We start from the raw sequence: 13,033 nt of genomic DNA on the forward strand, positions 1-13,033 counted from the left end.
CAAAGTCTATCGTATAAGAACAGTAGGTCAAGTTTACATCAGAATGTAACACCTACGCTTTACTGTGCTTTGCAGCAAGCAAAAAAAAACAGTGATCGAAAGTGAAGCTTTCTAAGTTTCTAAGTGGAAAGTTGCAATGATCGGCACGGAAGTTGAGTAGCGAATGAATGGGATTGGAAAACAATCTTTTCAAGAAAGTTATACAATTGCTGCATCTTTTACAAATCGAATGGTATACAAACCATCAAAATCCGTTCTAAATTGGAAGAGTTATTAGCGTTCAAAATCTTTAATTCTTTCGTGACGCTAACTTGAACCCAAATTTGGGGTTGATACCCTGCGGTAAGACGTAGTTCTACGTCAAAAAAAATCACACTCATGTTTTTGTTTAGCGCCTAATATAGGCCTTTCTTATGAAAGTGGTTTGGTTTACCCGGAGTTGCTCTAAATTGATAGTGCGACTTTTTTTCGTAAATATTTCATAACTCATCTAATTTGCATCCTAGCGACAAACTGCGGCTTTAGAGAAAATGTCTATTTTAATATACTTTGTAGAACATTTGAAAGCATCAAAACAATCGTGTGCAAAGTTAATAAGCAGAATTGATTTTTATGCTCTTTTGACGTAGGACTACGTCCTTGTTTACTATCTGGGACTGGGTAGCACTTTGTGAAAACGAAAATAAAACTGTAACGAAAAATTTCAAATGCTAATAACTACTAAACTACTGAACGAAACTGAACAGTTTATACGTCGTTGGAAAGATAAAATGATCAGCAATTTTCTGGAGGGGGCGAGAGAGCAATTTTACGGACGGCGTAAGAGGGGGGGCTATACAAACCTCCTATACATCCTATACAAATGAAACACCAATTTCCTCAAAACCCGAGAACTAACCAAGTAAATGGAACCAAATTTAGCATATGGGGGTTTTAGAAGGTAGGATTTTTTCCATGGTGTACTGAGACCCCTCACCTTCTAAGAGGGGGGCTCCCATACAAATGAAATACAAATGTCTTCATAATTCTATTAAGCAAATGGAACCAAACTTGGCATATGGGGGTTTGAGAAGACAAGAATTTTTTCTATGGTGAATTGAGACCCCTTCCATCTTTAGGAGGGGAGGCTTCTATACAAATAATATACAAATTTCCTCATAACTAATCAATCAAAAGGAATCAAATTTGCCACGTGGGGGTTTTTGGTGACAATTTTTTTATATGGTGCACTGAGACCTGTTCCCCTTCTAAGAGGGGGGGAGGGCTATTCAAATGAAAAAAATCATTTTCAGCCTTGTTTTTAACTGAAAATGATGGTGAAATAATCTCAATTTTCTGCAACATTACCCAAAACGACATTTCATTCTATAAAATTTTCAGATTTCTCACAGCCTGTCACTTTCATTTTCGTTTTTTTCGCATCACTTTTCACTATCATTCTCTCGCGACTTTCTGAAAATATTGCGATTAGATTTGTCGCACTGTTTCCATACGTTGAAAATATATATACAAAAGAGACGGAGCAATTCTTTTGTTTTAGGATGCACGGTTGGTGATTCAATACATTATTGCCACGCTGCTGCTAAAATATGTTAAAAATTGCAGTTGAATTGCAGCTTCCATATTCGAATTTGATTACGCAACATTTGATGGGTTTTATCATTATTGATAGCGATGCTGACCGCAAGTAATTCATCGCGATATCATGGCAATAGAAATGGTTGACAGTTACTAGACCGATTACCACTATTTTTCTGTTAAATGTATTTTTTGTATGTATCGAAATTTTAAAAAATTCTTTCAAGACAGCTAGATTACAGTGTTTCATGGGAAAATGGGGTATCAAATTGTCGACAACGAATAATGTTTACAAATATCTGCAGTCGGCATAGAAACTTGGCCGAACACCTTACTATCATGGCGGGTAATTAGTTCAGTTCAGTTCAGTCGCAATTTTAGTGAGTTTCTTTTGTTTGTTGGTTATTTTTCGCCCCTTTGCTTTCTATTTCTCGGTTACGTCTTCTTCAATTATTGGCAATGATCGTAAAAGGTAGAATATTTAACAAAAAATACAAATTTTCACTAAATTTAAAAAAAGTGAAATTTTGTTTTTTCGAAAAAATCGTTGCACTTCTACAACTGACGTCCATTCTTACGATTGTAGTTGAAATAGATCGAGCGAAAACGAGTGCAAAATTTCAGGGTTGTGCAGTCTTCTTTTTGTCCAGCGCCTCTATGGTTCAAAGTACCAGCGAGCCATATGCCCTGGAAGGTGTTGTGGGCAGGGATGCCACATATAATTCCGTCTTTTTTGTTGGAAAAATCTGACAATCTGTACGGCGAGGAAAAATATCTGTGCAAAAATCTGTCCAATGCAAAACAATGAGAGTGAAAGAGATAGAGAGTCATTTTGCTGACTATTTCCATCTCTTTCACTCTCATGAAAAGCTCAAAAATCTGTTTAATCTATGTAATTTGGCGAAAATCCGTATTCTATGCATACAGATTCTTACTTACTTACTTACTTACTTAATCAGCTCCAGGCCGTGGTTTCCTCTGCTGTACGAAGAAGTCGTCTCCATTCTACTCGGTCCATGGCCGCAATTCGCCAGCCACGTAGTCTACGTAGGGTCCGCAGGTCGCCTTCCACTTGATCGATCCATCTTGCTCGCTGCGCGCCCCGCCGTCTCGTTCCAGTCGGATCGTTATTGAGAACTTTTTTAACCGGGCAGTCGTCCGACATCCTCACGACATGCCCAGCCCATCGCAGGCGACCGATTTTTGCGGTGGCAGCGATGGGTGGTTCCCTAAGCAGCTGATGCAATTCATGGTTCATTCGCCTCCTCCACGTTCCGTCTTCCATCTGCACTCCGCCGTAGATGGTGCGCAACACCTTCCGTTCGAAAACACTAAGGGCGCGTTGGTCCTCCATGAGCATAGTCCATGTCTCATGGCCGTAAAGGACTACCGGTCTAATCAGCGTCTTGTAGATTGTTAACTTCGTGCGGTGGCGAATTTTGTTCGATCGCAGCGTCCTACGGAGTCCAAAGTAGGCACGATTTCCTGCCATAATGCGTCTTTGTATTTCTCTGCTGGTGTCGTTGTCTGCGGTAACCAGTGAGCCCAGATACACGAACTCTTCTACCACCTCGATTTCATCACCGTCTAAATGAATCCGGGGAGGGAGGTCAGCATTCACTTCTTTAGAACCTCTTCCTTTCATGTATTTTGTTTTCGATACATTAATGACAAGTCCTATCCGTTTGGCTTCAGCTTTCAGTCCGATGTACGTTTCCGCCATCCTCTCAAAGGTACGTGTAATGATGTCAACGTCGTCAGCGAAACCAAGAAGCTGGACGGACTTCGTGAATATCGTGCCACTCGTGTCTATACCCGCTCTTCTTATCACACCCTCCAAAGCGATGTTAAACAGCAAACATGAAAGCCCATCACCTTGCCGTAACCCTCTTCGAGATCCAAAGGGACTCGAGACTGCCCCTGATACTCGAACAACACACATTACTCGATCCATCGTCGCCTTGACCAATCGCGTTAGTTTATCCGGAAATCCGTAGTAGTGCATAATCTGCCATAGCTGATCTCGATCGATCGTGTCGTACGCCGATTTGAAGTCGATGAATAAATGATGCGTGGGCACGTTGTATTCGCGACATTTCTGCAACACTTGCCGAAGCGCGAAAATCTGGTCCGTGGTGGCACGGGCACCCATGAATCCCGCTTGATATTGCCCCACGAACTCCTTTGCAAATGGTGATAGTCGACGACATAAAAGTTGGGAGAGTACCTTGTAGGCGGCGTTCAACAGTGTGATTGCGCGGTAATTGCAACAATCCAACTTGTCGCCCTTTTTGTAGATCGGACACACGATGCCTTCCGTCCACTCCTCCGGTAGTAGCTCATCCTCCCAAATCTTGACAATGACCCAGTGCAGCGCTCTAGCCAGTGCGTCACCACCGTATTTCAGCAGCTCGCCGGGTAGCTGATCAGCCCCAGCCGCTTTATTGTTCTTCAGCCGACCGATCTCTTCTGCTACCTCCTGGAGGTCAGGGGCTGGTATTCTGTCGTCTTCTGCACGTGCTCCAAGATCTATTGCCATATCGTCACCTCCATGTTCAGCTACATCGCTGTTAAGGTGCTCGTCATAATACTGCTTCCACCTCTCGATCACCTCACGTTCGTTCGTGAGAAGATTACCGTCTGAGTCTCGACACATATCGGCCTGCGGCACATGGCCTTTGCGCGAGCGGTTTAACTTCTCGTAGAACCTCCGTTTATCGTTAGCACGGTACAGTTCTTCCATCGCCTCGCGATCCCGATCTTCCTGTTGGCGCTTTTTCCTCCGGAAGACCGAGTTTTGCCTGTTCCGTGCTTGTTTATATCGATCCACATTCGCCCTCGTACGGTATTGCAGCATCCTCGCACGTGCTGCATTCTTCTCCTGCACTAATTGCTCGCATTCGCCGTCGAACCAATCGTTTCTTCGGTTCGGATTCATTGTACCTAGTGCCGCTAGTGCAGTGCTACCGATGGCGGTCTTAATGCCTTTCCAACCATCTTCAAGAGTTGCTGCGCCAAGTTGCTCTTCCGTTGGTAGCGCTGCTTCCAGCTGCCGCGCGTATTCCTGGGCAACTCCGGTGACTCGTAGCTGCTCGATGTTGGGTCGCGGCGTACGACTTCGACGCGTGTTATGCACCGTCGAGAGTTTTGAGCGCATGCAAACTGCAACTAGGAAATGATCCGAATCTATATTCGCACTGCGGTAGGTGCGAACGTTTATAACATCAGAGAAGAATTTACCGTCGATTAGAATATGGTCAATTTGGTTTTCTATTCGTTGGTCTGGTGATCTCCAGGTGGCCTTGTGGATATCTTTGCGGAGGAAGAAGGTACTTCGGACTACCATTCCGCGGGAAGCTGCAAAATTTACGCATCGTTGGCCGTTGTCGTTCGTTGCGGCATGCAGGCTGTTTGGCCCGATTACCGGTCTATATATAGCTTCCCGTCCTACCTGCGCGTTCATGTCACCGATGACGATTTTCACGTCCCGTCGCGGACAGCCATCATACACCTGCTCCAGCTGCGCGTAGAACGCCTCCTTCTCGTCATCGGGTCTCCCTTCGTGTGGGCAATGCACATTGATGATACTGTAATTGAAGAAACGGCCCTTAATCCTCAACTTGCACATCCTTGCGTTGATCGGTTGCCAACCAATCACACGCTGGCGCATCTTTCCCAGTACTATAAAGCCGGTTCCCAGCTCGTTGGTGGTGCCACAGCTCTGGTAGAAAGTAGCCGCTCGATGCCCGCTTTTCCATACCTTCTGTCCTGTCCAGCAAAGTTCCTGCAGTGCTACGACTTCGAAGTTTCGGGGATGTAATTCATCATATATTATCCTATCGCAACCCGGGAAGCCGAGCGATTTGCAATTCCATGTCCCGAGTTTCCAATCGTAGTCCTTATTTCGTCGCGTGGGTCGACGCCGATTGTTCCGATCCCTATTTTCTTCTTCGTTGTTGGTAACTTTTAGTTTTCCAGGGCGGCTTGTTGGGCCTGCCCCTAACCCCCTGTCTCGCCGGAGGACCATCGTGCACAGCACTGTTTAGAGTCCCTGCTGGCATAAGGACGAGTATAATAATCAGCCGCCCCTAACATGGAGAACAGACGCTGTTTGAGCCGCACCTCCTTGGTGAACAGCCGCTCGTGTTTGACGAAGCATTTCCTCTACCGCCATGCTATGGTTACCGCGCCAGTATTCGCGTCGCACCTCCTCACTTCGCTATTGTCAGATTGACAACATTGCCCAGGCTACGCCGCATTTGGTATCATATGACTCGTGGAGGCGTGAGGCGGGAGCTTGTGAGGACCAGAGCATACAGATTCTGTACAGGCGATTTTTTTCAAATATTTGTTAAACACAGAATAATCTGTGCATGGGCAACCCTGGTTGTGGCTTCGAATCCAGTTATAATCTCAGATTATAGCTTGGTTCGACCCATGTACCTTCCAGCATTGGACAAATATAGGAGTCACAACGACATCCTGTTAAGCGTAGCTACCAATAAACCCCCTCTCCCTCCCCTCACCTTTCCACTCTTTCCCCTCCATTCAAAATTTTTTTCATTACTTTCCCCTACCGTCCCTTCATCGATTGTAGAACCAAAAATATTAAGAAGTTCAAGCTAATAAACGCCGAAATTGTACCCGAGGTCCAGGCTAGGCACGCTCTTCTCTTTTGGTTACTGGACCTCAACCAAGCAGAATTTGAAAAAGTGTTGTATGGTGCATCTGTAGAATTATTTGTTATCTGCAATATTGCTGAAGTAAGCGTTGTTATATCTTTTGTATTTATGGCGCTATAATGTTGCTACCCCGTAGGTAATTTCAATGGGCCAATCTATGCAATTATTTAAAAAAATCTCTTTCTCATAGCAACATTACGGTTTTACGTCGTAACCATGTGGCCGGTTTTCACCCAAATGACAGATTTGCATTTTTCACTATTTATTTCAACAAAATTGTATAAATACTTACCTAATTCAGGTACTGTCGGGTGAAGACAGGATTAGAGAAGCGATATGAGTTGGATTTACTAATTTTTTTATAAAATAAACGCTAAGTTTTGCGAGAGCAAAGTTATAAAAACGGAACAATTGTAACGAAAAATTTGTTATTATTTCTTCTCCAATGGTTTATACGTTGTCGCAGTACAAGATGCTGTAAAATATTGCGTAGGCACTACGTAATATGACTGTCATAATCATTTAACACCAATTTAAGCAAGGCGCTGTAAAACAATGGTGGGCGGTTTTGCTCCGGTGGGCGTTGTTACCCCGTCTACTCTTATTGCATAATCTTAGTTTAATTTATATTGATTACCTTTTGAAACTTTCGGTTTTTCATTATAACTGCTATTAGCACTATTAATATACTCACTTTTCAACCATCGTTTTCTGTAGCATTTCATTATTTTCTAATATTTTTTTTTTGTTCGTTTCGTAAATATTTTTTTTTAAATATTAGATTGTACAGTGCAATACGTGCGCGTAGAGGAGTCGCCACTCAAATTTTAGACTCTTCCGGAGTATTTAATCATTTTAAAAAGTTATCATAAATAACCAAAAGGTAATTTTTCGAGAGAAAATCATATATAAGCAGTCAGTAGTCTCGAATATTCAATTAATGAACATCCCTACCGAACGACTCCGTCTTTCTCTGGCCACTTTATTCGTTCTCTTGCACTGTCTCTCACTCTCGGCATCTGCGCGAATCGGTTAATTGTCTCAAGCTAATGATGCGCGTGTACCTTTAGGACGCGGAATGACGGCGACGTCGCGCGTCGCGAGAGTTCGCGCAAGAATCGCGCCTGTGTGGAAGTTGTGAACCACATTTCAGTAGTAAAACTACCGCCGAAAACGAATCATATTTTATACCGGTTGTCTACAGTAGGAACGTGTAACTAAATGTATGACGAAAAACCGCGCTTTCGCGAGTTTAGTTCACTAACCGCTGGGCAAACAATAATAGCCGAGCCCGCCTGTTTCCTCTCCCCTCGGTAGTGAAATTATGTGTACAATTAAAAAGTAAGAACCCTAGGGATCCGGGAAATGTTCTTCAACCGGAAAAAGTGCAATTTGTTCAAAACGATTGGAAAATCACGAAGCTAATTGATCGTGTAATAATGCTGGCACACATGCCTCTGCCAGTGGCAGTTGCACACAGTTCGATTCAGTGGTGCTTGTAGGAGGTGGAACCCAACAAAAAATGTGCTTGGTTAAAAAAAGGTTACGGAAAATTGCTTCTACGAATAGTTTGGTACGACTTGCCCCGTGGTTATTCGGTTATTGTTGCTTCCGTAGCCATGAGAGCTACTGTGTATACTGCATTTTGGAAATATTTGATTGTTCGAACAAAACAAAAAGGGAAGCTTTACCCTTTCCGGTTAGGATCGAATGGATTTTCACTGTACTGCCATCCATCATCATATCCACCGTTTAATAGTTGGTTGAACCATCGATGGCTAACTACTGATAGCAGTCAGACGGAGCAGACGGGACAGCGAGAAATCGATTACTATTTTCAATTTTCATCCAAACTACCGGCATGCACCAGTCTCGACTCGAACATTTTCGGTTGCCATAGGGAATTACCGCCGTAATTCAACTAGGTACAACCTTTTCGGACCGTTCGGATCAAAGTTGGATACCGATAGCGAATAGTGAAAGCCACCGAAACCGCCGCCCGCCTCCGACGTCGACGACGACGACGACGACGGTTTCGTATTTTTTAATTGACAGAAATGGTATTTAGATTGACTGTTGTCGCGGTTGTCGTCACAACGCGGCCTGTTAAAATCCGCTCCGGAAAGCTTCGGTGGTGGCAAGCAATTCGGAGGAGGGAGGGTTTTTCGCTGGGAAGAGAATCGCTACGGTCGGTGTATGCTTAAGGGATAAGCGGACCATTTCATGGTCCGAAAAATTAATCAATCTGTAAGGTTATTTTAAGTCGTGACTTTGCGCGGTGAATAGCTGGGATTATGGCGTGGGCTGCAAAGAGATGATTGGTTTAATGCAATTTGATGGAAGATCGAGATGATTTGGAAGTATTTCGTGATGAATAATCCGATCGTGGATGACTGCAAAGAGAAGTAATAAGATTTGTCATATTACTGTTGGTGCCGGCCGATTTTAATCAAATAATAATCTGATTAAATCGTTAAAAGCTGCCCGAACACTGATAGCATTTTTAAAGTTTAACATTTACAAGAACCACCCTCAAATTGGAAAACCAGTCACTTAGCTGAACCTTTTTTTCCACTTTGGTGAGTTTGTCGGCAATTTTTTGCTATTCAGCTGGCGCTTCAGCGCGAAATAAATAATTTATCACAATGAATCGAATTAATAAAACATTATTGATTAATTATTCACCGTTACTGGGAAAGTCACTTTACAATTGAATTTATTCGCGCTGCACGCGAATGGCTAGCACAATTTGTTTTTTTGTTCGACGCAGAAGGTCAATCTCCTGCGGGATGCAGTTCAAAAATTAAGAGGTGATTTTTGCCGCATTCGTTTGTGGCATGAGCTGTGCAGCACAGGGCAAGTGGATATCGACACCCTGGCAGCATCAATTTACCCCCCACTCGATCCAGTTCGATGCTGTTTACCTTCAAATTTGCGGCCTGTTGTTGCTGCCGCAGTCGCCGCCGCCGCCGCTGCACCGCAGTTCAAGTGGTGCGAGGCGAATTGTTTATTATTGTGGTAATACCGTGTGTGTTGGGAAAATTAACCAGTCAGGGTACATAAAATTTGCGGAGGATGCGGATTGTTTCCTGTTGCATGCTGAAACATACAAGGTTGTGTGCCAACAGGTAGAGAGTGATGTGAATGTCGAAATCATTGGAAAAAAGTGCACGTGGATGCAGTAAATTATGGTGAACAGCGACACACATTTCGTATTTTGAAGCTGAAATGTTAACTGCACTTTCCGGCCATATATGAGCACCAGCGGAATCAATGATGTCATTACAGGAGTCGACTCAAATGAATAATATTTGACGGGCCAGTATCGAATTATTAATATCCGCGATTTAAATACTGAACATGGCTGTCCATGTCCGACAGGTTTGAGAAGAAACATTGAAACGAACATTTGGAAATGTTTCAACCTGGCAAACGTTTTCAATCAAGCGGAAAATTTCCAATCAACAGATTTATTTGGAGCCACCAGGTAGTAATGACTCCTGGCAACATAAACAAACCGTAGGAATATTTTTAATTTTCAAACCGGATTGCTATACCTATTGGCATCCAAACAAACACAAGCTGGGGCCGAAATTCCACCTCAGCAGGCCATCTCGCAGCCATGACCACCTCGGAAATCGAATTCTTTCACAAAGCCAACCGGTGAGTTACGGGGAGTGAAAAAGAAAACATCAAACGCGAACCGACTCACGCGTGAATTGCCAATGAATTTTAGTAACGTTTGTATTAATCAGTTCCTCCACCAAAGTGATGTATGAAATTGTATTCGTTAGCAGTGTATATAGAGTAGGGCGGTGCATAAGTGCGACGTTTGGAGTTGCCATCAATTTTCGTGAGATATAAAGAAGCACAACAGTGAAATATATATTAAACTGATGCAATAACTCAATATCTTTACATTCAACTATAAATTATCTGGGGTAATAGTGTTATGCAAAATAAATTCTTTATTTTTCTGATCAAGTGCGGAATCGCACTTTTACCCCACTAGCGGGGCAAAAGTGCGAATACCGCGGGGCAAAAGTGCAAAGCTTAAATCTAAGAACACTGCTACAATTTTTCGACAAGTAATATCCTTCTGTTGATATCGTATTTGCCGTATAAGGAAATATTACATCAAAACCGCTCCAAAGTAACATTTACCCATAACTCAGCAACTATGTTTCGGAAACAACAAATATTTACGAAAGATTCAAGCTATCAAAGTAATCACCCATCCATGCCAATATAGTCAATTTATTCGGAATCTGCACTGATAAATTATTGATTCGCACTTTTACTCCCATCGCACTTTTACCCCTCCTTACTTTATTGGCTCTTAGTGGTTGCAATTTGGACATTTATCAAAAAAAAAAATTCTGCTAAAATTCCAATTTTTGTTGGTACATTGCGTGCTTGCTCTTTTCTAAAAAAAATGATCCGCATTTTTTTAATTAACGCCTAAGGTGGTCCCAAAAATTATCATTTTGCCTTTGTGGCAAGCAGTCTGAAAACAAGAATACTATGCATTTTTGTTTAATTTTCGGAATTCCTATCCAATTTAGCGTGCTTACGAATCAGCTTGACTAATTTCGTCGGAAAATCATGTTCTGGCATTATATGCCATAGCTCATTTCTTTTGACTGAATCATACTGCGCGTCAAAGTCCACCAACAGATGATGCGTTTGCAAGTTAGACTATCAGAATATTTTAGTAATTAACATCTGATCCATCGTGGAGTGATGCTCACTCGAGCTTACTCGGGCCCCTTTGTCTCTCAGTCACTTATACATCTGTTATTGTAACGAAAATTCTCATAATGCAAGACACAAAACCCTTTTCTTCATTTGAATGTGACTACTTCCTTTGTCAGTTCCCCTCTTTTTATCCCCCAGCCACTTGTAAATCTGTCTTCTTCTCGGTAATCACCATAAATCGACTAAAGTCATTTTTTACTTTTTTGAACCCCCTTGATAATGGCTACCCTATTCCTTCTTTCCGAAATCTAGCTTCTTGTACACAGATGGTCATTTTGAATCACTTAACCATAGATGTAATTCATACAAACACAATTTTCTGTGTTTTCGACAAGAAACATTATGAATTCAAAATTGTTGTCAAAAAAGTTGCATTTTTTCAGCTGCTGGAGTGAATTGCCACCTCGCCACTACTGAAAAGGATCTCCACCTACTTTGAGCACTGATTACAGCATTTCTAAAAGTAAAGCACTCAATTTTAACATACCATATTGTAGTAGACACGTGAGCTCTTGTGTCATTTTAGGTCATGATCATAGGCTTAACACATAATTTGGGACAAGTCAGTAAAATTCAGGACTGCTTAAGAAAGCCCCTTGAAGATAAAAATGTGTTCCGGTTGGTTAAAATTAGCTCCAGCGCTTTAATTTTTAATGTAAAAATCATAAGTTTAGCTTAATACTAGTGTAGTAAAGGCTTGAAGAATTAAAGTTAACAGGAAGATTGGTATACTGATATCCCCCACTTAATCAACCAATCGGACAGTGGGGATTTTTCTTGCAAAAAAGTCCTTTATCTGAATATCTCCAAATGCCGCTGGGTTATGATCTACATTTTAAAAGCAAAAGAAAGCTATTTTTATGGGGATTCCAATCGTGTGGTTCTTGTTTAAGGCACGTGCCTGTTTCTAGTTGTTTTGGCCAAATGAAAGGAATTTTACCCTACTTTTCTAGGAGTACAAAGGTATATTGATAAATAAATCTGGAATCCGATGGGATAAAAGCGATCTTTTTTCGCCACAAGAAAGCTAACTTTATGTAGATTCCGATGACAGAGTATTTGATCGCGGCAAAATTAGACATTTTACCCTAATTTTCTCAGTTAACGTTGCCAAATTAAGGTAGCATGATCTTTATTTGACCAAAACTACAAGAAACAAACAAGTGCTGTGAACAAACACCAAACTGTTCGAAAGCATATAAAAGAAACTGTCTTTTAGTGAAAGAAGATTTAATTTATTCCAGTGGAATCCAGAGACATTCACTTTTATTGATATTGATTGATAAAACTAGGGTAAAATGCAGTTTATTTGACCAAAACAACAAGAAACAAGCATGTTTCGTAAACAAACAATACAATGCCGTCGGATTAATCTTGAACATAGCTTATTTTTGGCGAAAAAAGATCAATTTTATTTCAGCGGAACCCGGAGATATGGACTTTTACATCTCTCCATGTCAAGAAAAGTGGGGGAACATGCCCTTTTTTTGGCAAAAACTGCTGGAAATCGATGCGTGCCGTGAACAGCATCACGCCATTGGAATCCTTTCAAAAATACCTTTCTTTTGACATCAAAAGATTGATCCTAGCCCAGCGGCATGTTGAGACATAGAGATAAAGCTTTTTTTCGAAAAAAACCCACTGTGCATCGCTTGTTATAAGGTTAAAAAATCAGTGATTTAACTAGACTGCTTAAAATAGGTTCCTTACTCTATCTTCGCGCTTTCGTGGGTTCGAATTCGATTATAATGGATCATTAAAAAAACTGAAAAATCTCACAGATGGCTCCTGCATAGCATACATCCCAAGTAAAAATTTGGGTTTTATTACACTCTTGTGATGGCAATTAAGACCAAAATTGGTATTGAAGACCACCATAAGAGTACAATAAAACTCACATTGTTACTTGGGATGTTCTGCCAAACAAACTCGACGAACGTCTGTGAACGAGTGTCAAACTGCCTTGCAGTCTGATTAGTCCACCTAAAAGGACCAGTTCAGATTTACCGTCAGCA

The 13,033-nt window shown here is 41.8% G+C and overlaps 1 protein-coding gene across 9 annotated transcripts in view; it reads left to right on the forward strand.

Annotated features, from left to right (window-relative positions):
• The first annotated feature begins 7,393 nt into the window (after positions 1 to 7,393).
• LOC128738201 (liprin-beta-1) overlaps positions 7,394 to 13,033 on the forward strand; it is a 106,082-nt gene continuing 100,442 nt past the window's right edge. For 5 of the 9 annotated variants that reach the window (XM_053833151.1, XM_053833159.1, XM_053833160.1 and 2 more), the window contains exon 1: positions 7,409 to 7,483. The gene's annotated coding sequence lies outside the window, so the exon portion shown is untranslated. Of the gene's footprint in view, positions 7,602 to 7,663; positions 7,834 to 13,033 lie in introns of those variants that run through there. The other 4 variants (XM_053833152.1, XM_053833155.1, XM_053833162.1 and 1 more) reach the window with 4 other exon arrangements.

The sequence above is a fragment of the Sabethes cyaneus genome, chromosome 2, assembly GCF_943734655.1.
Source record: "Sabethes cyaneus chromosome 2, idSabCyanKW18_F2, whole genome shotgun sequence".
Taxonomy (NCBI): Eukaryota; Metazoa; Arthropoda; class Insecta; order Diptera; family Culicidae; genus Sabethes; species Sabethes cyaneus.